The sequence below is a fragment of the Callithrix jacchus genome, chromosome 17 (genome assembly GCF_049354715.1).
Source record: "Callithrix jacchus isolate 240 chromosome 17, calJac240_pri, whole genome shotgun sequence".
Lineage (NCBI taxonomy): Eukaryota > Metazoa > Chordata > Mammalia > Primates > Cebidae > Callithrix > Callithrix jacchus.
Genome location: NC_133518.1, coordinates 73,897,441 through 73,923,700, shown reverse-complemented (window position 1 = coordinate 73,923,700; position 26,260 = coordinate 73,897,441). Strand labels below are relative to the sequence as shown.

The 26,260-nt window shown below is 38.3% G+C and overlaps 2 long non-coding RNA genes across 2 annotated transcripts in view; one reads left to right on the top strand and one right to left on the bottom strand.

Annotated features, from left to right (window-relative positions):
• Nucleotides 1-26,260, top strand: part of LOC144579961 (uncharacterized) — a 289,093-nt gene that overhangs the window by 200,080 nt on the left and 62,753 nt on the right. The window lies entirely within an intron of this gene.
• Nucleotides 9,071-24,557, bottom strand: LOC144579960 (uncharacterized). The gene is made up of 2 exons (XR_013528737.1): nt 22,868-24,557; nt 9,071-10,967 (listed from the first exon to the last, which is right to left on the bottom strand). It is a non-coding gene; the product is annotated as an uncharacterized LOC144579960 (long non-coding RNA).

Sequence of the window (26,260 nt, the reverse complement as noted above, 5' to 3'; positions counted from 1 at the left end):
CCTGCCAAGCAATTTTTTTTTTTTTTTTTGGTAGAGACAAGGTTTCCACCATGTTGGTCAGGCTGGTCTCAAACTCCTGACTTCAAGTGATCTGCCTGCCTCGGCCTCGCAAAATGCTGGGATTGCAGGTGTGAGTCACCGTGCCTAGCCAAGGTGAGAAATTTCCAATTGTACTTTCAGATCAGATTTCAGAAAATATCATTTATCATGCCAATAGCTGCATATTACGTGACAGAAGCTTTGTTAATTTGTTTAAATATGTCACATTTGAAACAGCAGATGCATTTAACCTCACTAAGTTTACTAATCATTTACAAAAATCATATAGTTTTCCAAACACATTTAGCTTTGCATGAACCAAACAGACAAGACTATGATAGAAATCATCACTTATAAATCTTTCATCTCTTTGATGAGGACAAAAATTTATGCACTCCCTGCCATGGTATGTGATATTTATTGTTTTTATTGGGAAGGGTGGGCTTTTAAATGTTTTCTTAACTATTTCTACTATAAAAGCCCTTATCACACTGGTAGAAGAGTCAGTGTAAGGAACCCACCAGATGCTGTTTACCGTGAAATAAATTCAATTTGGGTTTTTGGATCTGCTACACTCACAGTGAAATAGATTTAAGCAAAGACTATATTTATCACCTGGCTTTTATAAGCCCCACTCTGACCTGTGACCCACAGCAGCTTTTTGAGTCGCTTACATTCAGAATCCATATTAATGGCCCACAGAGACATTAGATACTTCTTTCCCCAGGGCACACTCACCTAGTTTTTAGCAGCAGGTTTTTCTGTGGAAAGGTCTAAAGGAAATTTTATAGTATACATGTGTGGCTTCACAGCACAGTCTTCTCACAAAAGTACCAGTTCTCCCTCCATCAAGGGTCTCTGAGGGGACTTACTTAGGTCTGTGAACGCAGAAAAGACCTTCAATTTCCCGTATGCTGAACTGGGTCAAGATTGTGCCCACCAGACTGAGAGTTTTGTTTTCTGGTTATATAGATGAAAGAATGAGTTAAATATTGCCCATCTATAGTGTTTATAGGAAAATATTAATTAATAAGTCACTGACATGGATTCATGTGGGTTAAAACACGCTGACCACTCCTATAATTCTATAGTTACACACAGTAAATATATAACTGACTCCAAAGATTAAGCACTGTCACATAAAATCTGTCATTCCAGAATCCTGTTTTACACTGAAATCATGAAATCCAATTCCATAATTCATTTTCCACTGTCCTCTCTGGCCTACTCTAAAGAATTTTTGAAGAATTCTGGTGTTCCCCTCATCGATGCATTTCTTAGGACTATATTAAACTAAAGGAGTCTCTTCCCAAGGGGTATTGTTCTCACAACTAGCTTTCTATTATGCATTTATTTTACAGATAAAAAAAGAATAATGAGGTTAAGTAAATCATATAGCTAGCAAGGTAGTAGATGGGATTAGCAATCAGGAAATCTGTATACCTGGTTGCTAATCTAGGGGTGTATAATCTGTACACCCCTCACTACTTACTATGTCATACCACGTCTAAGATACATGTCAGCTGAATAATTAGTCCTAAAAACTGAATAAAAGGTAACACAAAACACATTTCCAGAATGAGAAGAGTACACATTCTTAAAGATACACTAAAATGAAAAGATGTAAGACCAAATAATCTAATCTGAGATGAGAAAGAGTGCCTGTGGCTTTCCATCACCATTCAGATTATTATTATAATGATTACTTAGACCAGTGGATGGCAGAAAAATCCCTGCTCATCAATAACAGAATGGGGTTGGGAGTATGTAAGTCAAAAAGAAATGACAAAGAAGAATAATCAGAACCGATGAAATGGAACTGTTAGAAGAAGACAAATGGAAATCGGAATTAAAGTTTTTAAAGTCTAAGGGGATTCAAGTACAGTAGCAAAGAGACTTTCTTGCACTCATAGATATGGGTTTACAATGAAACAATTTTTATATTAACTGAGGAGCAAGCTGATCAATGCTGAGACCTCAATTAGTGATATGAATGATCAGGCAACAGAAAGTTATCAAAACACTGAATAAGGTCAAAAGGAATCGAAAGTCATAATGGAGAAGATAAACGCCTTGGAAGATATAGAGTTCTAACATACTAATATATACACTTAAGAAGAAAGAACAGGCAGAGTAGAGGCAATAATTAAACAGATAATAGAGGAAAATTAACTCTGAGGGAGAAAGAACAGAGTCTTCAGACTGAATACAGAGTTCTAGGCAAGATTAATCAGAAAAGGCTCAGTCTCCAAGGCATACCCACTAAATTCCGTGATCTGGAAGGATTAAAAACATATGAGCTTTCAGGTCAAAAACTAATGTTCCTGTAAAAGAAATTTTAAAAAATCTGACTTCTATCAGATTCCTCAGTTGCAAAATACGCATTTAGAAGCCCATGGAGAAATAACTGACAGTTGTTCCTTGGTATCACTGGGCGATTGGTTCTAGGACTGCCTGAGGATACTAAAATCTAGGTGCTCAAGTCTCTTCTACAAAATGGTGTAGTATTTACATATAACATATGCACATCCTCCTGTATATTTTAGATCAGCTCTAGATTATTTCTAATACCAGATACAATATAAATGTTATACAAATAGTTGCTACACTGTATTTTTTAATTTATGTGATTTTTAATTTTTTATTGTTCATTTTTTAAATAATGTTTAATTCCCAGTTGGTTAAAACTGTGGTGCAAAACCTGTAGGCATGAAGGGCGGACTATATACCATTTTTTAAAAAAGATTCAGGAAAAGGGTCCTAAGTTCAGAAATGATATTATTGGACACATGTTTCTATATCAATGTTTATATCCCTACCTATCTATTTATCTATCTATTTAGCTGGTTATGTACATTTTGAGAAATTTCAAGAATTCTTAAGAAAATATTTGAGGCCGGGCCCAGTGGCTCAAGCCTGTAATCCCAGCACTTTGGGAGGCCAAGGCGGGTGGATCACAAGGTCAAGAGATTGAGACGATCCTGGTCAACATGGTGAAACCCCGTCTCTACTAAAAAAAAAAAAAAAAAAAAAAAAAAATTAGCTGGGCATGGTGGCGCGTACCTGTAATCCCAGCTACTCAGGGGGCTGAGGCAGCGGAATTGCTTGAACCCAGAAGGCGGAGGTTGCAGTGAGCCGAGATCGCGCCATTGCACTCCAGCCTGAGTAATGAGCGAAACTCTGCCTCAAAAAAAAAAAAAAGAAAAAGAAAGAAAGAAAATATTTGAAACCTACTTCTAACAAAAAAGCAGACTAGAGACCTGATGGGGAATAGAAATGGTAAACATGTTATGTATAGATAAATATATAGACAAGGCCGATAATCTGCTTTTTTGCATTAGTACAGCTATACTGGTGGCTAAAATGTTGAACAACTTCTATAGTGCTTGGTCCCTAGCAACTGACCTGGTTCTGGAGTCTTCCCTACACTCCTGACCCTTGTTACCTGGGCTTTTCCCCTGTATCCTCTTGACTGTCTCAGTCTGGCAACTAAAGGATTAATGTCTGGACAATTAGGAACCCTCCAAGTTTATAAATCTGTTGTTGAGAGCTATAGAGCTGTGTATCATGAAGTTCTCCTCCTCTTGTGCGTATGATTAGATAGGTGCTTTTTCCATTGTGTCCCCCTGTCTCTCTTTCGCTTTCCTCAGTTAGATTCAATGTAGGTTAATCTATTTTTCAGTCTTCTTTATTAAACAGTGCTTGCATAAGGGGAATTGGTTTGTGTACTTGCCAACAGAGATTCCTAATTGATATGCCCATAATTTCATCACCCAGAGATAACCCTGCTGCTCTACTGATTTCCCTGCCTGTAGAGATAAACAAAGGCATAGCGATCTAAAAAATGGAATTACATATTTGCTAATGTTTTGCAACTACCTTTTGTATATGCTAACATATTTTCCATTCAATACACATTAATATACACTATAATTTTACCAATACAGTGGTGAAATTAATTCAACCAGACTTCTATTTTTCCATATTTAATTTACTACTAGGATTTGGTTCTTGTAAACAATAGTGAGCACACTTGTTTCAGTTGATTTGTGCTTCTGTAACAAAATACCGAAAACTGGGTGATTTCCAAACAGTATAAATTTATTTTCTCACAGCTCTGGAATTGGGAAGACCAACGTCAAGGCACTGCCAGCTTTGATGTCTCATGAGGGCCCATTCCTCATACACAGCACTGTCTAGGTATCCTTACATAGTAAAAGGGACAGAAGGACAAAAGGGGACAAATGCTGTATCTTCACATGGTGGAAGACCAGAAGAGAAAATAGGGCCTACACTATTTCCCTCCAGCACTTTTATAAAGCACAGTCCATTTAGGATGTCAGAGCTCTCAAGATTTAATCACTTCCTTGAAGGCTTCACATCTCACTACAACCGGCATGGGGATTAAGCTTTCATACATGAATTCTGGGGGGTTAAATTCAACCCACACCAATACTTAGCTTGTTTAATTTATTTTCCTAGAGCCATTTCTTACAAGTGGAATTCCTGTGTCAACTATTAGCACAATTTTAAATTATTGCATATGCACACCTAATTTTCTTCCAGAAACTAGATTCCTTGATACTGCACTTAGCAGTGTCTTTAAGATCAAGTTTCCACATTCTTCTATACATTAGAAAACAATTTGCTTAAATGGGTATTTTTTTTTCTTTTGCCAATTTAATTAGGTAAAAATAGTATCACATTGCCTTAATTTATATTTTTCAAGTGGGAAGCCTTAAAAAGATATTCTGTAGTTTGTGACAATGATCCATTCCTTCTCCCTTGTTTTGAATGTCCATTTTCCGTGAACTAAATTATAATATAGTTTATGGAAATATAGATTTGGTCTCTGTGTAGATTTGTGCTGTCTCACAAGGTAGCCACTAGTCAAATATGACTATTTTAATTTTAATGAATTAAAAATTAAATATAGTTAAAAATTCAATTTCTCAGTCATACTTGCCACATTTTAGATACTCAAAAGCCACACAGGAATAGCAATCAATGTATCAAACTGTGCAGCTATGTATTTTCATCATTGAAGAAAGTTATATTGGACAGTGCTATTCCTGAATTCCTATTCCATAATACTTTTTAAAATTAATGGAGCTTTGTAATACTTTAAAAATTAATATGTCTATTAATTTAGAGTCTTTTGAATAAGGCCTATTTTAAGAGCTTTTTCTCCAGATTTGCTAAGGGTATCTAGGTCTGTTAGAGCTGCTATGACAAAATATCATAGACTGAGTGGCTTAGAAACAATCAAAATTTATTTCTCACAGTTCTGGAGGCCAGAAGACTGAGAGCAAGGCTCCAGCAGAGCCAGTGTCTGATGAAGGCCTGTTTCCTTGTTCACAGACAGCTGTCTTTTTGTTAGAACCTCACATTGTAAAAGGGTTGAGGGATCTTTCTTGGCTCTTTTGTATAAAGGCAGTAATCCCTGCCCTGGTTGAAAGACCACACTGAGAAACAGTGGAGGTTGGGATGGTGTGGGGAAAAGATGCTCTGTCCTTCTGAGAAGTTAAACCGTTTAATGAATACATGTGCCTCAGTTTGTTTAATATCTTTGACCAGCCGGGCACGGTGGCTCACGCCTATAATCCCAGCACTTTCGGAGGCCCAGGTGAGAGGATCACAAGGTCAAGAGATCGAGACCATCCTGGTCAACGAGGTGAAACTCCGTCTCTACTAAAAATACAAAAATTAGCTGGGCATGGAGGCACGCGCCTGTAGTCCCAGCTACTCGGGAGGCTGAGGCAGGAGAATTGCTTGAACCCAGGAGACGGAGGTTGTGGTGAGCCGAGATTGCACCATTGCACTCCAGCCTGGTGCCTGGCGACAGAGCAACACTCTGTCTCAAAAAAAAAAAAAAAAAAAAAATCTTTGACCAATTTCCAGAGCACTGAAATACTGGTTTTGACAGTTTTGTGCAGCTCTGACGTTGTTTCTGAAGGAGCGAGTATGTTGGACTCCTGCTTCCATCATGCTAAAGTTACATGATTTTTGTCACACTGTTGGGTTTGCCTGAGACAGCGGGGTCTTCTCTAATTCTGGGAGTTGGTCTGCACGGGTGCCTCTTTCGATATTGTAGATTCAGACAAATTGAGGATGGAAAATGCTTTCCTTACCAGAATTTTAACTTTAGATTTCAGAAAGCACCTTGGGTGGGTGGATAAGGGAGGAAGTAGAAGCGGAAACCGTCAAAGTGTTGGCCTTCTTTTCTAGGCAAAAGAGTTCACTGATGGCTTTGGCTGTGGCAGCTGAATCCTTTTGGTTTCCTTACGTAAGATGGTTCCTCACAGTGTTGTTTCCTCATCATAAGGGTTAGAGAAAATCTGAACACTGAGGGATTTATCCCAAATAGGATTCCTAAAATATTCCTCTGCTGGGGGCTTATTTACATTCTTGTGGTTGTATTACATTATTATCAAGTTTGTATTGACATGACCTGCAATACATTCATGGAAAAACGTGTGGCATATTGGAAATGCATCCTAGCAACTGAAAGGAATTTCTGTGAGAAGTTTCTTCATGCATTTATGAAGAAAAAATGGATACTGTAAGTTACTGAGAAGTAAAGCTAACGTCTGAAGTATGATTCCGGTAGTATCCCAAACCTGAACCAACAATTGTGGCAGAGCAGGACAGACTGAAACAAACCCTGTGGACCTGGGAAGTGTACCCACTTCCCACTGGGGGGCTGCTTGGGCTGGCCTTCAGATCCTTTGCCAGTGAGGGTTTGCCAAGCTACAGGCAGGTAGCCACAGGCTATCCTGGATGAGCCCCCAGATTTTAGCCAGCTGATAGGTTCTTTTGTCCTGCTGCCCAGATAGAGTTGATTTATCAAGATAGGAGAATTGCAAATGATATGGTTTGGCTGTGTCCTCACCCAAATCTCATCCTGAATTCCTGTGTGTTGTGGGAGGGACCCAGTGGGAGGTAATTGAATCATGAAGGCAGGTCTTTCCTGTGCTGTTCTCGTGGTAGTGAGTAAGTCCCATAGGATGCAATGGTTTTAATAATGGGAGTTTTTTTGGCACAAGCTCTCTTTTTTGCCAGCACCATGTGAGAGGTAGCTTTCACCTTCTGCCATCATTGTGAGTCATCCCTCACCACATGGAACTGTAACTCCATTAAACCTATTTCTTTTGTAAATTGCCCAGTCTCAAGTATGTCTTTATCAGCCACATGTAAACAGACGAATACGTCAATGAAGAGTTTAATATAAATAGAGCCATCTAACTAGAGACCAGAAGTTTTATTATTACTGAAATTAGCCTCTTTGAAAGTTTGGAGGCTAGGGTTTTTCAAGGACAGTTTGGTGGGCTAGGGGTTAAAGAATGAGGAATACTTATTGGTGGGGAATACAATTATAGGTGTATAAAAAATAGTTCTCAGGCACTGCATCCACTTTCAGGTGAGGGCCACAGAGCAGTCTCTGGTCTGGGTGGATTCATCCAGTAGTCAGAAATGTGAAAGTATAAAAAGACATCTTAAAAGGCCAATATTGGGTTCTATAATAGTGATGTTATTTACAGGAGTAATCGGGGAAGGTGCAAATCTTGTGACCTTCAGAACAATGACTGGTAATCATTTATGCCTACATCTTTGCAGAATTCAGGCCCTTCTCATCTTCCTAACCTGGTGGACTTTCATTAGTTTTAAAAACGTGGTTTAATTTTGGGAAGGCTTCCTTTCACTTAAACTATAACTATTTCTCCAAAGTTAGCTTGACCCACGTCCAGGACTGACTAAAGGCAGTTGAAGGTAAAAGGCAAGATGGAGTTGGTTAGGTCAGGTCTCCTTCACTGCCATAGTTTTCTCACTGTTATAATTTTCACAAAGGCAGTTTTAGAAGATCAGATTCTAAGATTACCTCTTGAAATCACAAGATTGTCATAAGCCGAAGGCTGCAAAATTAGGAAATTGTGTCAATGTTTAGTCCTTGCTTATATTAATGTGGATTAGTGTCTTTATAAAAAATGAAGAAATCCCACACCTGGACCCCGGTTTTCCTTCTAATTGCTTCTCCCCAGAGTTTTCCTGCTCTTCCTATTTTCCACTTAGAATTAATGGTTCAGTTCGACTTGCTGCTTGGAGACAGTCTCCTCTGTCTTCCATGGATACTTCTAAGGTAACTCAATGAATTCTGGGCAAGTTCAGGGCCACCCCAAACAGCCTGAAAATTCTAGACACACTATGGAGTTCCTGACTAGTGTTCCCTGATTGTTGAAATGGGAGCATTAGATTAGAGCATTGAGGCAAGTCAAGTTTTAGAATCCAGAATGAAGCTGGTAATGTGGAGATTGAGTTAGGAGATGGCTTATTGTTTGGCTTTGAAAGCAAAAGCTAGGTAATTCCTAGAAGGAACAGATAAGTCACTTTCGTGATTGTTGTTACTATTGATTTTGTTTTAAAGGTAGAAGAAGTGATCATATAGGTGTAATGGCTGAAGGCACCCGTAAACAGATGATGTCTGACATTACAGTCTCTGAAATGACTATCTGATTAATCCACTGAATTGAAGCAGCTGAGTATCTTTACTGTATTTTAAATGACAAATTGAAGCCAAGGCAACACTAGTATCACACAAATCTTGTTTCTTCTTAGCACCAAACAATAAAGACAAGCATAATATTCATTTCCATTTTAGGCTCTGGGGACAAATCAGTAAGTAAAAGCTACTGATGCAGGAAAGATGCAAATACTTGTAGGGTCCTCCTTGTCAGTGCTAGAAATTGTAACGTCACATTTGCAGAAGCACTATTACGAACGGTAAATTTTCAGGTGATTACGTTTTCTGATTTCTACCTTCTCCTGAATCTCTTACTCTTCCCTTTCACTCAATCTGTACCAGCCTCCTGTGTGCTCATAGTCTCTGCCCTATAGTGAAATTCACCAGCCAATGTCAATGCCTTGGTCATCCACACTGTTGAAAGCAAACAGCAGCAGATCATTTTAAGTTCATTTGATGATAAATGCACTATTAGTGGATCAGAAAGACAAATGGACTCAAACTGCAAATCCGCACAGTGTCATAGGAGTTTATTGCAAGGGTGAGGCTAGTTGAGTTTCCAACATGATATATAGAAAGCATAATTTTTATGACACAAACATTTGTATACTATACAATTGAGTTGCAGTAACAGGTCTCCTGGGTAATGAGGTGATTTTTCCCATTTTGTGAGTTAAAACTTTAGAAAAATGCTGTCCTTCATTTGCTGTTACAGCAGCTCAACAGATTGTGAGCCACCATCACTTCTGCTGGGAATGGCCTTCTCTGTTCAAGACAGAGAAGGATAACCAGAAAATTCACAGCGAGGCATGACACTTCTTTCCTATAGCAAACTTTCTGAGGAAAGCAGTGGCTTTCAGATTGGCATGATCCATGAAACTTCAGTGTTTAAAAACATGTTCAGGGACACCTAATTTATATTTGAGTAGAAGGTGAGGCTGTGGAACTTTCACCCCAAGTTCAGTCAGAGCCGCTCCTCTTCCGTCATTTAGATATTGTGGATTTCTGACTTAGACTTTACTTTTTTTTTTTTTTTAAGTAGAATCTGGACTCTCTCTGGCCTGGTACTTTTCTAATTTTGTTTCTTAAGGTCATATTTCTCATACTTTTTTTTTTTTTGAGAGAAGGAAAGAAAAAAAAAGGAGTGAAGGAGAGGAAGAAAGAGGAAGAAAAAGAGGGAGAGAGAACGGAAATGTTACTTTATTCTAAAAAATGGGCATTAATAATGGCCAATCAATATTTCATTTAAACCTATGAGTATATGTGATATGGTATTGACAAGAATGTATATTTTGTGTATTTAAAGCTCTATAAATATTTATTAAGTTTACTTGTTCCAGATCTGAGTTCGAGTCCTGGATAGCCTTATTAATTTTCTGTGTCATGGAGTCTAAGTCTCTATGTATCTGCGTGTTAGGATCGTCAGCTCTTATTGTTGCATTGAACCTTTTACCACTATATCTTTGTTGCTTTAAAATCCATTTTACCAGATGCGAGAATTGCAACTCCTGCTTTTTATTTATTTATTTATTTTTGCTCTCCATTTGGTTGGTAAATCTTTCTCCATCCCTTTGTTTTGAGTCTTTGTGTATCCTTGCATGTGAAATGGGTCTGGATGTAGCATACAGTTGGGTTTTGGCTGCTTTACAAGAGCTTCTGAAAGAAGCATTACACATAGAAAGAAACAACCAGTATGAGCCTTTCTAAAAATATACCAAAAAGTAAAGAGCATCAACATAAAGAAGAATTTACATCAATGAATGGATAAAACAGCCAGTTAACATCAAATGGCAGTAAACCTAAATTTAAATCGACTAAATCCCCCAATCAAAAGATACAGACTTTACTTTTTAAATGGACTCCATCAATTAAAGAAAGTTTGCAAACCCCTGAATTTTGCTTTAATTAGAATTTAAGCAAATCTACTGAAGTGGAGGATTACATGGAGGAGGAAAGCAAAAAGAAAGTAACTGACACGGTATCTTGGGCCTGCAGATAACATGAAATCACTGACTCATGCATTTTGTATACTTCTAAAGCAAGCAGTTTTGTGTGTATAGTAACTCCAAAGAGAACCACAGAAAATCTGCCCCAACAAATGGGGCTTGGGTTCAGACATGACTGCCTTTTAGGAGCCATGAGGTCTTGGGTCACTTATTCAGCATTGCTGAATCTCCTTTTTCTAGTTTTAAGTTTTTCTAGCTTTATAAGAGGACTAGTAACATCTACTTCGCAGAGGCATTGTAGGAACAGATGATTAAACAGGTGTGAGCGAGTATTCACCAAAAGGATAGTTGCCTTGCCTGTTTTTCTGTCTTCTTATATTCATCCAATTATCACTGAAGGATTAATTTTTTTCTTTGATTGGTTGTTAACAAGTCAAGTTTCCAGGCCATTCTATATACAGTGCCTTAGAGAAAGAAAAAAAATATTTTGGACTCAATGTTAACTCAGTCATGAAAATAAGAGCCTATGAATAGAGAAGGTATGCATGGAGATGGCGGCCAGACTTTCTCAAGAGTTACCTCAGGGCTCCCCCAGGTCACCTCATATGAATGTTTTGGTCTCCTCCCAGAAGGAAGAGCTGTGCCCAAACTCAAGTCCTACAGGACCAGAGCCCCCACATTTTCCATGTGCACTGCTTGAAGCCTGGCAATTCCTAGTACTCTGCTAAACAATCTGATCTTAGGCCACTCGGCACCCGAGTCTAAGGTGAAATGTTGCTGTCATATCTGCCTTAGGAAAAAGAATAGAACAGATCTTTTGAATGGAGTGTAGTCCTACAGTGTATTCAGCCATGCCCAAGCCCAAGAATTTGTTTTCACAATATGCTGAGAGAATGGGCACCATCAGACCATTTAGCCTTCTGCCCAAACTCCAGACTTTACTCGGTGACCTTCATTATGGTTTGCCCACAGCACTGTACCCCCAAATTATAGCTGTAACAATAATACTAAAGATTTTCTAACTTGAAAAAGCTTCCCCTCTAAAAAAGATGTATAAATGTCTTCACATGAGAAATACATAGGGCACATGGCAATTTTCAATCAACATTAGGATTGTGTGAACTGGCTAAAATGTAGCTGACAGTGTTAGAAGCCTAAACGTAATAAAATATTCCAACTGACATCTCTTTTATTGGAATTGGAGGAATTTGAGTAAAAGTATTTGATTTCATGCTTTATTTGTTGTGTTATTTAGTTTCAAACTATTTGATAGCCAATTGTATTTTAAGAAGATATGTTTAATGTATTATATAACACTACTATAAATGCTTTAGCAAAAATTTATACATAAAAAGGAAAATTAATTTAAATTATTCTTATTGTGTATTTTAAACATAGAAAACTCAGAGAACACTTATATGTGACATTGTGTGAATTCAAAATAAATAAAACTTCCTAATAGTCTACAATTCAGATATTTAAGAAATGAAAACATGCCTTTTCTCCAATTAGTTAAAAATATTCTCAAATTATGATGCTTTATGGAGACGCATTCTCTTGGATGGGTTATTTCATTTAAAGGAGAAAATGATGTTTGGTTTGACAGTTTGTAATTATTCTATAATCTACTTTATTATTTTATTATGATTAATATTTGCATATTTCATATTTATTTAAATGCTATATTTATAATTACATTGAGGTCTTTCAACAAATAGTGAATAGTTACTAAGTTGTAAATACCATACTGGGCATGTAGGCAAAGGACAAACAGGTCACTATCCCGATGTCAGGGAGATTTCAGTCCAGTAGCTAAAATAATTACTCATTTACTTAGAAAGTGAATACTTGTGAATAAAGAATTAATGTTTGATAAGTCAGAACATAGGTAAGGGAGTTCTAACCTATCTAGCAGTGACCATGGAGGCAAGATTCACAAACAGTAATGGTTTATAGGCAGAAGCCTGAGCTAGGAATAGGAGAAATGTACCAGGAGAAGAGGAAGAATCAGAATAGAAACCTCGGAAGAGGAGGAGAAGAGGGAGTTCTAGAGTGGAGAATTAGGTAGGAATTAAGTCATGGAAGCCTTAGGATGGGAAAATGAAAAGACATAATGACTTATTGGGAGAGGGCAACCACAGAATCCAGTTTTGTTTGCTTGTTTTTGTGGGTTTTTTTTTTAAATTTATTTTTTGAGATGGAGTCTTACTCTGTCATCCAGGCTGGAGTGCAATGCTATCTCGGCTTACTGCAATTTCCACCTCCCGAGTTCAAGTGCTTCTCCTGCCTCAGCCTCCTGAGTAGCCGGGACTTCAGGCACACACCACCATACCCGGCTAACTTTTGTATTTTTAGTAGAGATGGTGTTTCACCATGTTGGTCAGGCTGGTCTCGAACTCCTGACCTGATGATCTGTCTGCGTCAAGCTTCCAGAGTGCTGGGATCACAGGCATGAAACATTGATATTATGTTGTAATTATTCTATAATCTACTTTATTATTTTATTATGATTAATATTTGTATATTTCATGTACTCAACACAAATGCCTGGTAACACAACAGGAGTTCTTGGAAGGGGAAACTGCTTGAATAAAGGCAGCGCAATAGGAGATCTTCAGAAGTTAGCACATTAAGACCACAGGAAACCTAGGGCAAGCTGGGGGAAGTTGTGGAGAGAGGTGGAAAGATTGTTTGGGACCTGAGGCTTTTTATTCCACATGGAAGAATTTGAATGCAATCCCCCTGATAATGGGAAGCCATGGGTGATCAGATCTATTTTGGAGAGTCTACTCCATTAATTTGGGTTGGAGATTGAGAGAAGAGTTAGCAGGCAGTGGCAGTCACAATCAGAATGCTATGATGAGGGCTTGTCCTGGAACACCGGTAGTGGAGATAAACAGGTGAAAACCTATCTGAGAGCAATTTTAATGTATATAGTTGCTAAAACTTAATAACAGCTTGTATTTTAATACAGAGTGAAGTTGTTTTGGCTTTGTTTTGTTCTATTTTGTCTTCTGGGAGGTGGTGATCCTCAAAAAATAAGTTGTTGTTGTTTGCCTTTTCTTTTCTGGTTAGACTCTCTGTTCTCTTGAAGGGTCAATTTGGAGAGTTAGAGACAGTTGATTTGTGCTTGATACATCATATATCAGCATTTAGGTGTTCACATATTAGGATTAGAATGTTGAAGAAACGGGGAAGCCAAACTGCTGACTCTATGGATAATTGACTTAGATTATGCTACAGACAAGTAAGCATGGAAATTGCAACATGGACCATGATTAACAGGAAACAGTATTTGCTGTTGGGAGCTTCTGACATTATGAGCCCTTGTGATCACAGACAGAAAAAAATAAACAAAAATTCCAAAATCCTATGCATTCCTCTCTGTCCAGCAGTGGGCCCTACAATCAGCCATATCTTCTGATTCTAATCTGTCCTATTTCCTGGCAATGTTTATTGGATTTGGAAACAAATCCAATAACTTATTGGAAGAGGGCAGCCACAGAATCCAGTTTTATTTAAAAGTATATCAAGGACTTCATGACTAAAACACCAAAAGCAACGGCAACAAAAGCCAAAATAGACAAATGGGATCTAATTAAACTTAAGGGCTTCTGCACAGCAAAAGACACAATCATTAGAGTGAACTGGCAACCAACAGAATGGGAAAAAATTTTTGCAATCTACCCATCTGACAAAGTGCTAATATCCAGAATCTACAAAGAACTAAAACAGATTTATAATAAAAAAACAAACCCATTCAAAAGTGGATGAAGGATATGAACAGACCCTTCTCAAAAGAAGACATATGTGCAGCCAACAAACATATGAAAAAATGCTCATCATCACTGGTCATTAGAGAAATGCAAATCAAAACCACATTGAGATACCAACTCAAGCCAGTTAGAATGGGGATCATTAAAAAATCTGGAGACAACAGATGCTGGAGAGGATGTGGAGAAAAAGGAACACGTTTACATTGTTGGTGGGAGTATAAATTAGTTCAACCATTGTGGAAGACAGTGTGGCGATTCCTCAAGGATCTAGAAATAGAAATTCCATTTGACCCAGCAGTCCCATTACTGGGTATATACCCAAAGGATTATAAATCATTCTATTATAAAGACACATGCACACGTATGTTCGTTGTGGTGCTATTTATGATAGCAAAAACTTGGAACCAACCCAAATGCCCATCGATGATAGACTGGACAAAAAAAAAAAATGTGGCACATATACACCATGGAATATTATGCAACCATAAAAAACAATGAGTTTGTATCCTTTCTAGAGACATGGATGCACCTAGAAACCATCATTCTCAGCAAATGACACAAGAACAGAAAACCAAACACCACATGTTTTCACTTATAGGCAGGTGATGAACAATGAGAACACTTGGGCACAGGGAAGAGAACACTCACTGGGCTAGGTGGGGGAGTAGAGGGGAGGGGCGGGAAGGGATGGTGGACAGGGAGGATGGGGAGGGATAACACTGGGAGAAATGCTGATGTAGGCAACAGTGGGGAGGTAGGGTGGGGGATGGAGACAGCAAACCACCATGGCATGTATATACCTATGCAACAGTCCTGCAGGATGCAGGATGAGCCCACGTACCCCAGAGCCCAAAGTACAATTTTAAAAAAGTATATCTATTTCTCTATTTGTTTCCAGATATTCTCAATATTTTTTATTGTCTAATGCACCACTACTGTCTGCCTAGTTTTTTTTTTTCTGAGATGGAACTATCAAGTTTACATGTTACTGAAAAGCTGCTGCTACATACACATCATGAGAACATACTCCACTTGGCATTTTTCTTTAACTAAAATTAGGCAATGATCTCTGAGGATATATATACAAACTGAAAGAGGTGATTCAGCTGGAAACAATGTTATTTAAAACAGGAGAGGGGATATATTTTTGTTGTCAGCTCATGAGGCAAATTCTAAACTTGTATTCAAAGTCTATGTGAGTGCCGGGTGAGCAGAAAATTAAAGAATGAAGTATAAGGAAAGATGTTAGAAAAAAGGAATCTAAGAGGTATCCTGTAGAGATAGCAGGGAGAACACGTGAAAAGAAAGTGTGATGAGGGGAGACTTACTTCATCTTTTACAGTTGTAGTAATTGCTTATTTGAATGTAAGTTACTAGAGTATAAGTGTTTTGTGGTGAAGTTTCAGATCTCTTCCATCTTTAAGTTCCATTAGCACCATTCATAATTCAGTGAGTCTGGATAATTAATAACTGAATAAATAAAAAATCAATTAAGCAATACAAATCAAACAGGCACAAAATACAAGTACTTTGAAACACTAGACTTGAAATATACAAATTGTGGAAGTGTGCTTAGCTCTGAAGGAAATTCAAAGTCAGGTGCATTGAATTCAGAAATTCAGTGTCCTGAGCTAGGCTGTTCCACTGAGATCAGCAGCAAGCATCCCTAAGAACTCGTTTTTGTAGTTATCCATTCATGTATACATAAAAAATTGACACTTTGCTTTATCAACTTGGTTGTGTTGTGCATCTATTGTAAATTTTGAATGATGGTGATGTTTGAATCTTAGAACTTACTGTGGTTAGGTTGTTATTATCTTACTAGCTGAGATGTACATACACAAAAGCTAATGTCCAATCACCAATCCCATTTCTTCTTGTTTCTGAAATCTGGTCCAGGAACTCAGGGTTAAATACAGCCAAAGACACCTCCTTAACCTTATCTCAGAGCCCTCTGCCTCCCACATCTTTCTTGCCAGACACGGCATTCAGCTGAAAGCTCCTAGATTCTCAAGATTCACTTGTTTTGTTTTCACAAAGTGAAAACTGCTTTGAGATTTGGAAAGCTTTTGATTCTTACTTTGATTAATTTTGTATATTACATATTAATTTTACATATCACCACCAGTTGAACAGAGTTAACAGAATTTACCTTGGACGATAACACACACCTGCTCAGCATTGTCTAGTAATTCTTCACACTGTTTCACATAACGTAATGTCTGCTGGGGTACCTAAGCCTAGTGATATACTCCCCTCTGTTTTTTTTTTTTTTTTTTGAGATGGAGTTTCGCTCTTGTTACCCAGGCTGGAGTGTAATGGCGCGATCTCAGCTCACCACAACCTCCGTCTCCTGGGTTCAGGCAATTCTCCTGCCTCAGCCTCCTGAGTAGCTGGGATTACAGGCACGCGCCACCACGCCCAGCTAATTTTTTGTATTTTTAGTAGAGAGGACTCCCCTCTGTTTTAACCAATACTCTGTTGGTGAGTCATCTTACAGCTTTTCTTCATACATGTTTTCCTTGCATTTATTTGATTTATAAAGTTTGTTATTGTGACAAAATATACATAATTTAAAATGTACTGTTTCAACTGTGTTTTAGTGTACAGTTCAGGGACTTTTAAGTTCACTCACATTGTTGTGCAACCGCTACCACTATACATCTCAAGACATTTTTCATCTTCCCAGAGATTCTGTAGCCACTAAATAACCCCCTTGTTCTAAGTTTTTATCATAGTATAACACATGCAGGAAAATCTCACATATCTACTACCAGAACGTTAGTACACCTATATAATTCCCTCTAGGTAAAGACATGGGATGCCAGAACCTTAAAATCTACCTACCTTTTGGTCTTTATGGTCATTATCCTTCTCTTTTTCTGAAAAGGCAATCCCTATCCCATAAGTAACCCCTGTATATAAAATAGTCTATTGCATTAGCTTTTTTTGCTCACTGTTTCTTTGCGAGTTTCATCCATGTTTTTTTCGTATACTGTGAAATGTTTATGTTTCATTGTTGCATGTAAAGGACTCTGTTGTATAAATATATGTCATGATTTACTAATTTATTTTAGAGTTGATAGACTTTTAGCCATATTCAAATTCCAAATTTTAGCCATTATGAAAAACACTGCCATAAAAATTATTATGCATGCATTTTGGTGCAGAAGTGTATATGTTTATATATATATTATATTTTCACATTTATATTTAAATTCACATTTAACCAGAAGTAGAATTGTATGTATAGACACAGTAAACTTTAGTGTGTAACACTAAATAATTTTCTAAGGCAATAATTTCAGTTTGTCCTTGTAGCAGCCGTGAATGAGTCCTCAAAACGTACGACATCTTTGGCAACACTTGAAGTTCTCATTCTTTTAAATTTCACCATTGTAGTAAAATACAGTGGCATCTCATTTTCTTTTTAATTTGCATTCCTGTAATGACTGATGAGATTGAGGACCTTTTCATGTGTATGGCATTTTTAGTATTCTCTTTTATGAAGTTAAGACTTAAGTATTTTGCCAATTAAAAAATAGGTTATATTTTATTAATTTATATGACTTCTTTACATATTTATAACCATTTGTCAGTTATATATGGCATAATGTCTTCTCTCACTTTTTTATTGACATGTTTGTACATTTTTGTGGGGTTCCTATGGTATTTTGCTATACGCATAGAATGTGTAATGATAAAGTCAGGGGCCGGGCGCGGTGGCTCAAGCCTGTAATCCCAGCACTTTGGGAGGCCGAGGTGGGTGGATCACAAGGTCAAGAGATTGAGACCATCCTGGTCAACATGGTGAAACCCCGTCTATACTAAAAATATATACAAAAAGTTAGCTGGGCATGGTGGCGCGGGCCTGTAATCCCAGCTGCTCAGGAGGCTGAGGCAGGAGAATTGCCTGAACCCAGGAGGCGGAGGTTGCCGTGAGCCGAGATCGCGCCATTGCACTCCAGCCTGGGTAACAAGCGCGAAACTCCGTCTTCAAAGAAAAAAAAAAAAAGATAAAGTCAGGGTTGTTTGGGTATCCATCACTTCAAGTTTTTATTATTTTTATGTAGGAAACACTTGAAGTCCCCCTCTTAACTGTTTTGAAATATACAACAGTGTTGTCAGCTCTAGTCATCCTCCTCTGCTATCAAACACTGTAACTTATTTTTTCTATTTCATTGGATGTTTGTACTCATTAAACATATCCTCATCTCTCTCACTTTCCCATGTCCTTCCCATCCTCTGGTAACTATCATTCTATTCTCTACCTCCATGAGATCAACTTTTTTAGCTCCCACATATGAGTGAGAACATGCAATATTTGCCTTTCTGTGCCTGGCATTTATCACTTAACATAATGACCTTCAGTTCTATCCATGTTATTTCAAATGTCAGGATTTCATTCTATTTTATGACTGACTAGTGTCCCATTGTGCATAGGTATCACTTTTTTTTATCCGTCTGTTGATGGAGACTTGGGTGGATTTCATATCTTTATTATTATGAATAGTGTTGCAATAAACATGGGCATGCAAGTATCCTTGATATCATTATTTTCTTTCATACTGATAAATATCCAGTAGTGGGACTGCTAGATTGCATGGTAGTTCTATTTTGTTTTTTGAGAAACGTTTCTACTGTTTTATGTAATGGTTGTACTAATTTACACTCCCACCAACAGTGTATAAGTATTCCCTTTTCATGGCATCCTTACCAACATCTGCTGTTTTCTGTCTTTATATAACATATGCTGCCTACAAGTATTCACTTCTCCTGTAAAGGTATATATAGAAGAAAGCGAAAGGATGGAAAAAGATATTCCATGAGTGCCTAATGCTGTGTACCCTGTAAAAGACCTGCAAATAGGCAAACATTATCTGTGTTGCATCTCTGTTGTCCCTGCTGTCTCTCAGCCCAGAGCTCCTCTAGGATTTCTACAAGACCTGTCCTCATCTTTTCCGCTGGTTCTTTCCGGCACATTGCAGGTATGCTTACTCTGTCTATCATATCTGTCAACACTCCGGCAGTTTTTTAACTTTAAAATTTTATTATAATTGCTGAGAAATTAGTGCCTTCTTCAGTATGCTCAATTCCCTCAGCTATTATTAATTTAGTCTTTAATTTCTTCCTGTACTTTTATTTCAGTGGAGTATTAAGAGGACACAGGAAAACATGGAATGTTCATGCTTGCTTCTTGATCCTGAAGCCATTTCTTGAAATATTTCTATTAATAGAATTTTAGAGTTAATTCCTAATAGTATTGTGCAAAGCGAAACTCTTTGTTTTTATACCCACTTCTTATTTTATTGTTCTCAGTCTGAATGTGCACCCAACTTTCTCACTTAGGGCATTAATGTGCACCTTCTCATTTTACAATGAGAACAGTAGCCATTAGCAGAAATCAACACACCAGATTCTATTTCCACCACAGTGCGTATGGTTGCGCTTCTCATAATTATTCTGCCATATTGTTGAATAAATCCTTCACAGGATTAAATGAGCAGTCAGTGCCTTTAGAAATGTGCCTTTAGAAGTGTGGCCTTGTGGAGATCATCAGGCTCTATGATCCAGAACTATGTATGTTTCTGTTGGTAAATTGACAAAGAAAAAAGACTGGGCCTTGAATAGATTAAAACAGGTGAGCAAATCTTGATTCTCCATTTGTTTGGGCAAATAGTCTTCAGAGGTTCTATTTCCCCATTTCTGTGAAAAAAGGGAGGATACCTAACCTGGCCAAACCAAGTGTAATTTATGAAAAGCATTGGCACAAAATGCTTTTAAGCTTCAAACAGAGGTATCCCAACACCTGAGATTTTTTCCTCCTCGCAGTGATCATTCCTACCTTGGGCTGAGAGACATGGTTGCCAGGTCCTACTACATGTGCTTTTCCTATATTCATTTATTAATACAAAAATCCTAAAAGGGTTATACTAATATAATCTTTATTTTTTAAAAAACTATATTAAAAAAGGACATAAAAGATTAAGTCACTTGACTAAGGCCACATGGCTAGAAGGATAACAGAGTGGGGATTCCAACACAGAGTTTGCCTCAACCACAATATCACATGGCCACTCAAACCACCCCATGAGAATCCTTGGAAAGGGAGGGCTTGGCGGTGAAAACACATGCAGAAGAGTGTCTTTTATCCAAAATGCTTGAAACCAGAATTGTTTTGGATTTTGATTTTTTTGGATGTTAAAATGTTTGCATATATATTTCAAATTAAGTACATTTGTAATATCCAAATTATGTATATTTGAACTATTACAATGTGACCCAAGTCAAAAAAACAAGATTTATTTTTGTTTCAAATATACCTTACACATTACCTAAAGGAGTTTTGTACAATATTTTAAGTAATGTGTGCATGAAACAAAGTTCGGGTACATTCAACCATCAGGAAGCAGAGATGTCAGTATCTCAGCCACCCATGGAGCCAGTCTGTGGCTGTCTGGCATCACCATTGTTCCTGGCTCTGAATTTGCATGCTACCAATAAGCCATTGTTGTTTTACTTACTCATACATAAGTACTTAATAGTAAAAAATAGGACCTGCCCTTGAACACAGTGAAGAAAACAATGCGTTCAGCGTAACTAAGCAGCACAGCAGCATCACCAGCTGCAAACAACGCAGGCTTTCAGATTCCACCTCCAATGCTGGCTTCTGACTGAATCGTCAGCCTACACGGCATTTTGTCTTTTTAGGTGAGAAGCAACATCAGAAGCAGTTAGGGGACTAGGAAGAAATTTTCCACTTGTGGTATCCTCTCAGAACTCAAAGAGTTTCCACCATGGGAGCATTTTGAATTTCAGAGATTTCAAATTAGGGATACTAAACCTGTACTCAATATTAACCAAAACAAATAGAAACGAAAACTGGGGTGCTCAGATGCCGTCATTAGCAAAGGCCTTCACAAGGAAATCTTGGCTTCCCTTTTTTTGGGTTTTATTTATCTTAGTAAAAGGAGACAAGAAGTGAAACAAGTGTGTGACATGTGCTTTGATCAGTGCTACCCAAGGCCTGCTGCATCAGCATCACCTGAGAGCTGGTTAGAGCTTCTCGAGCTCTTAGGCCTTTTTCCAGACCTGCTGAATCGAAGTCTGCAGGGGTGGGTCCTATAAATAGGCATGTCATAAGTTCTCTGAGTGATTCTGATTCTGACGCATAATAGTGCTTGAGACCTCCTTCAAAGTTTGCAGCTACCAACGTGTACGTTGTAAGAACCTTCTGACTTATGAAGTAGAAATGATTTGACAAGTTTTACAATGAGGAGTAAAGGAAGGCACAGCAAAAGATATAAAGTAAAAGGTAACAGTCCTTCTAGATTATCAATACCCACAAGTCTTTCATCTGCACCTAGTTATGTGGAATTCTCATTCCCATGTCCAATTTCCCCTCATGGTTATAACATTTTTGTTTACTTATTGACTTTCTTGAAGGAGGAGACGCTATATCAAGAAGTTAGATAAGGCTGGGCGCGGTGGCTCAAGCCTGTAATCCCAGCACTTTGGGAGGCCGAGGCGGGTGGATCACGAGGTCAAGAGATCGAGACCATCCTGGTCAACATGGTGAAACCCCGTCTCTACTAAAAATACAAAAAATTTGCTGGGCACGGTGGTGCGTGCCTGTAATCCCAGCTACTCAGGAGGCTGAGGCAGGAGAATTGCCTGAACCCAGGAGGCGGAGGTTGCTGTGAGCCGAGATCGCGCCATTGCACTCCAGCCTGGGTAACAAGAGCGAAACTCCGTCTCAAAAAAAAAAAAAAAAAAAAAGAAGTTAGATAAGAGAACAGGATAAAATGGTTGCTAGTGAAATGGAGACAGACCCGTATGAATATTGTTTATAAGGAACACAGTGTTTCCTTGTCTCTCAAGACCTCCTGTTGGGTCATTACTCACGGAACTTCCTCACGTCTCTCCGGACATCCAGAGTAATTATTTTTATGGAATTTAGAAACCTGAGCTTTTGTATTAACTAGTTGGGACTAGAACAATCATTTTAAAAACATGTTTTCAGATTCCTCCCTCTGTGTCTTCTCCTCTGAGATGTCTCAATGTGGAAATGGTCCAGTTGAGCATCTCTCTGTGGCTGAATTGCAGATAAGTTGCACAAAGATGTGCACATTTTCCTCTTTGGCCTGCTTTTAAATGCTGTAAACCTCAAAAAAAAAAAAAAAAAAATCAACCTTGGTAGAAAGATGAGCTAATCCTACAGTGGCTTTAATAGAAAAGAGGAGCATTTAAGATTCCAGAGGACAGAAATGCCTTTGGAGGATCCACGTTTTCCTGCAAAGAACTGAGCCAGGAGGAGGTAAGCAGAGGACCCCGCAGCAGTATTTATAATCAAGGGATAATCAAGGTCTGCAGCAGAGGTAGTTGGACTCAGTTATGCTTTCCCATGTTATGCCATCAGTATCTATAACTTCGAATCATACTACTATTGAAAGAGAACTGACATTGAGGGCTTATTGTAGGCAACCTGCCCTGAGCTTAGCGTGAATATTACAATCCTATGAAGAAAGTAATATTATTATCCCACTTTAGAGTTAAGGGTCCTGAAAGTAAAGAGGTTGACAACTTACCCAAGGGCACACAACTAGTAAGGTTTGATCCAGTGTTTGTATCCTTTTTGTCTGATTCCAGAGCCTGTGTAAACAAATATACCACATGTGTCCTTCCTCATAGCTCAGTGGTGAGCTTAGACCTCAGATAGCTTTGGGGGCAGGTTTTGATCATCTCAGTATCATGTCTTTAAGCCGATGCTTCTCAGTCTTTATTGTGCATATGAATCATTTGGGGATCTTTAAATGCAGATTCTATTTGGGTGGGTCTGGGGTGAGGCTAAGGATCTGTGATCTAATAAGCTCCCTGGCAATGCTGTTGCTGCTGCTGACACAGGCCCAAGCTTTGAGAAAGAGCAAGAGCTTAACCTATAGGTAGTCTATGAAGTTGAGCTGCGAAGTCCAGAAGCTCGAATCTATACCTGCTTGCCTTGATTGGCTGACCAATTCCAGCTGCTGTGCATTCCCCTTCAGGGGTCACGTGCTTAATGAATGAGCTACATAAGCTGTTTCATCAATTTGCCCACAGTAAATGGCATTACAAAAAATAATTTCTACATCTCTCTCTGATTCTTTTTTCATGCTCTGGAGAAGGCTGTGTAATAGGTAATTTATGCCAGCAGTTACAGATTACACATTTATTTAGCTAACTGACTGCAATAATAAGACCCCCACAGGGGGCCAAATGGGGTTTCCTGGTCTATAGAATGCTTAAAAGCTGTCCAAAAGTAACAATTACGTAGGTTTCAGTGGTCTTTTTATGCAATTTCAGGTAGAAAAGCAATCAATCCTTATGATATAAAATGTGAATCTGGCTAGTGACCTATTGGTATCCTCTCCAAAGAGTTTGCAACTATTTTGGATTTTATTTCAGGACACACAGGAGAAAGCAGAACTGTGTAATTAATTCAATAGGCTACACATGTCTAAGAGGCTATAACACCTCTGATTGCCTCGTTCATCCTGTGTGGGACTCAGGATGAAGGCAAGACTGTCTCCTTGGCTGTTTCTGCCGTGAATTTCTTATCTGGTAATCCCTAACAGCATGAATTTTGCACTGATAAGGTAAGGGGTGAGAAATGAAACTATGGGAGAGTTAGTTAATCCTTGGGATATAGTGATCCTCTGTGATCTCTCCAGGCAATGTTCTTGAGGTGATGCAGCTGAACAGATGGCACCCGTAATGTCTTTTCTTTCAACATAAACAGGACAAAAGAAAAGAAAGGCATTTGTCTGGAGTGGAGTCTAAAGATGGGGCCCTTTGGGCTTGTCTGTTAGGTTGCTAAAATTTGGGGAAGTTATCTTTATGATGAAGAATACAAAACTGTTTTGATGGGCTTGTGCGTGAGAAGGGGATGATGACTATTAAACCCAATTAGCTCTTCAACCAATTCACTTCTGCCTGTATTGATGCTCAGGGATTTATCTCCAGCTTCCGGGCCTCCTTATATTACCCTGCTGCCACTCCCTATGTCAGCTGAATATACTTTCTTAGCTTGTTCTGTCACTTTCATGAATCCTTGTCTTTTTCAGTGGCTTTTTAGACCATCATCTGAACCACAAGAATGGCTTTCTGAGGCTTCCTCTGGCTCCAGAGACATTTTGGAAACGTGAATTGTTTCAGGCAGTCTTCATTAACTTTTTACCATGAACTTCCTCATCTGCAAATAGTTTTTTTCTTTTTTCTTGTTTTCCTCTTTCTTCCATAAGCCTAGGAATCAAGGGAGAAATAGGTCATTTACTCCTAAACATATTTAACTTGGTGGCTTCGGTTATTTTTGCATTTCATCTTGTACCCAACAAGGTATGTCCTAACTCCATCATCTCCATCTCCCCATTGCATTAGTTACCATATATGTATGTGGTCCACAATAGGTGAAAGGCACTATCCCAGGCCCCTTAGTGAATCTCTTATTTATTTATTTAATATTTATTATTAAACTTATTTAATATCAGATTCAAAGTACTGCTCATTTATCATTTACGTGTCTCCTTGAGATCCTGAATTAGAATTTTTGGTTATATCCAGGAGTGGGAGTGTTGTGTTCTACAGTTTGAACATTCTCAGTTCCACTAAATAGTGCAGATTTTTTCTCTCTCTCAGAAGAGAGTACCCATTTATAGTCCCACTAAGAGTGCAGAAGGTACTACATTTCTTTATGACTCTAACAATAGTTGATATTTCAGTGGCTCAAATCTTTGCCAATCTGTAAGGGTACAAATTGACATCTTTTTTCAAGTATTAGTCTGTTGCTTTTACTTTTTGATCCTTTTTCAACTCCTTATTGAAATATAATAAGCATACAGAAAAGTATACATGAATACATCTCAATGAATTTTTACAAGTAGAACACAGTACATAACTGCCATGCCTAAACCCTGTTGACTCCAGCGGGGATGGAACCAGGTTCAAGAGGCCAAAGAGGAGACCCAGAACCAGAGAATGAAACATGGGGTGTCGTCAGGAGCTTCTATACAGGGGAGAGAGTCCAGCGGTGGGGGGTTGGGCAGAACGGCAACTGCTTTAATAAAGCATGCAGTTTACAGAAAATTTTCACTTAACACCCTCCTCCTAACAGCCTCCACCTGGCAATATTCATTTAACCCAAAACCAAGGGCGTAGATCCCTAGTATGGCATGCTTCTAGGGGCTGGGCCAGGGACACACGTATTCCTCTTAGATAAGGAATGAATCTCCATGTTGGCTACGCCTGGATTCCTTAGCTCCAAAATCTGAACATTCAGGTACATCTGCTATATAGGACCATTCTTACAGTATGCGCAGGTTACTGCCTCCAGGTGCATCTATCATATAGTAACCAATCCAGATCAATGCAGTTTTGCATTTCTCTGATTACCGCTAACCAATGTTGAATCTCCTGATAATAGTCATTTGAAACCTCCTTATTTCATATCCATTGCCCATTGTTCTATTGAGCTTCTTCTTTTCAACTTCCTGTGGCACAAGGCATTCTTTCACGATCTACAACTTATTTATTTTAGATGTTATAAATGTCAACTACTGGTCTATCTTGGGTCTTTAAGGAGTTTTAATAAGTATTAGGGCTGTGATAGATGGAGAATGGAAGACATCATGTTTCAAAAATCGTGTTTTCTGATAGAAAGCCAGGGACCTGGTTTTTAAAGCAGAAAACTTTTTCGCCCATCCTAGTAAAGAAGAATGCAAACTCCAGCCAGTGAATAGAGATTACATAGTGGCTTATTTGGTCTTAAAAGTAGAATAGAACACTTCTATGGGGTTTTTTTCAGAAAAGCTATATAGGGAAAAATATATATCCAAATCCAAACACAAACACAAACTTCAGCTGATCCAATTTAACATCTGTTGGTATTGCTTTTTTCTTTTCATGAAATAAAGTCTTCTGCTTGGCAAATATAATTGCTTTACTTTAAT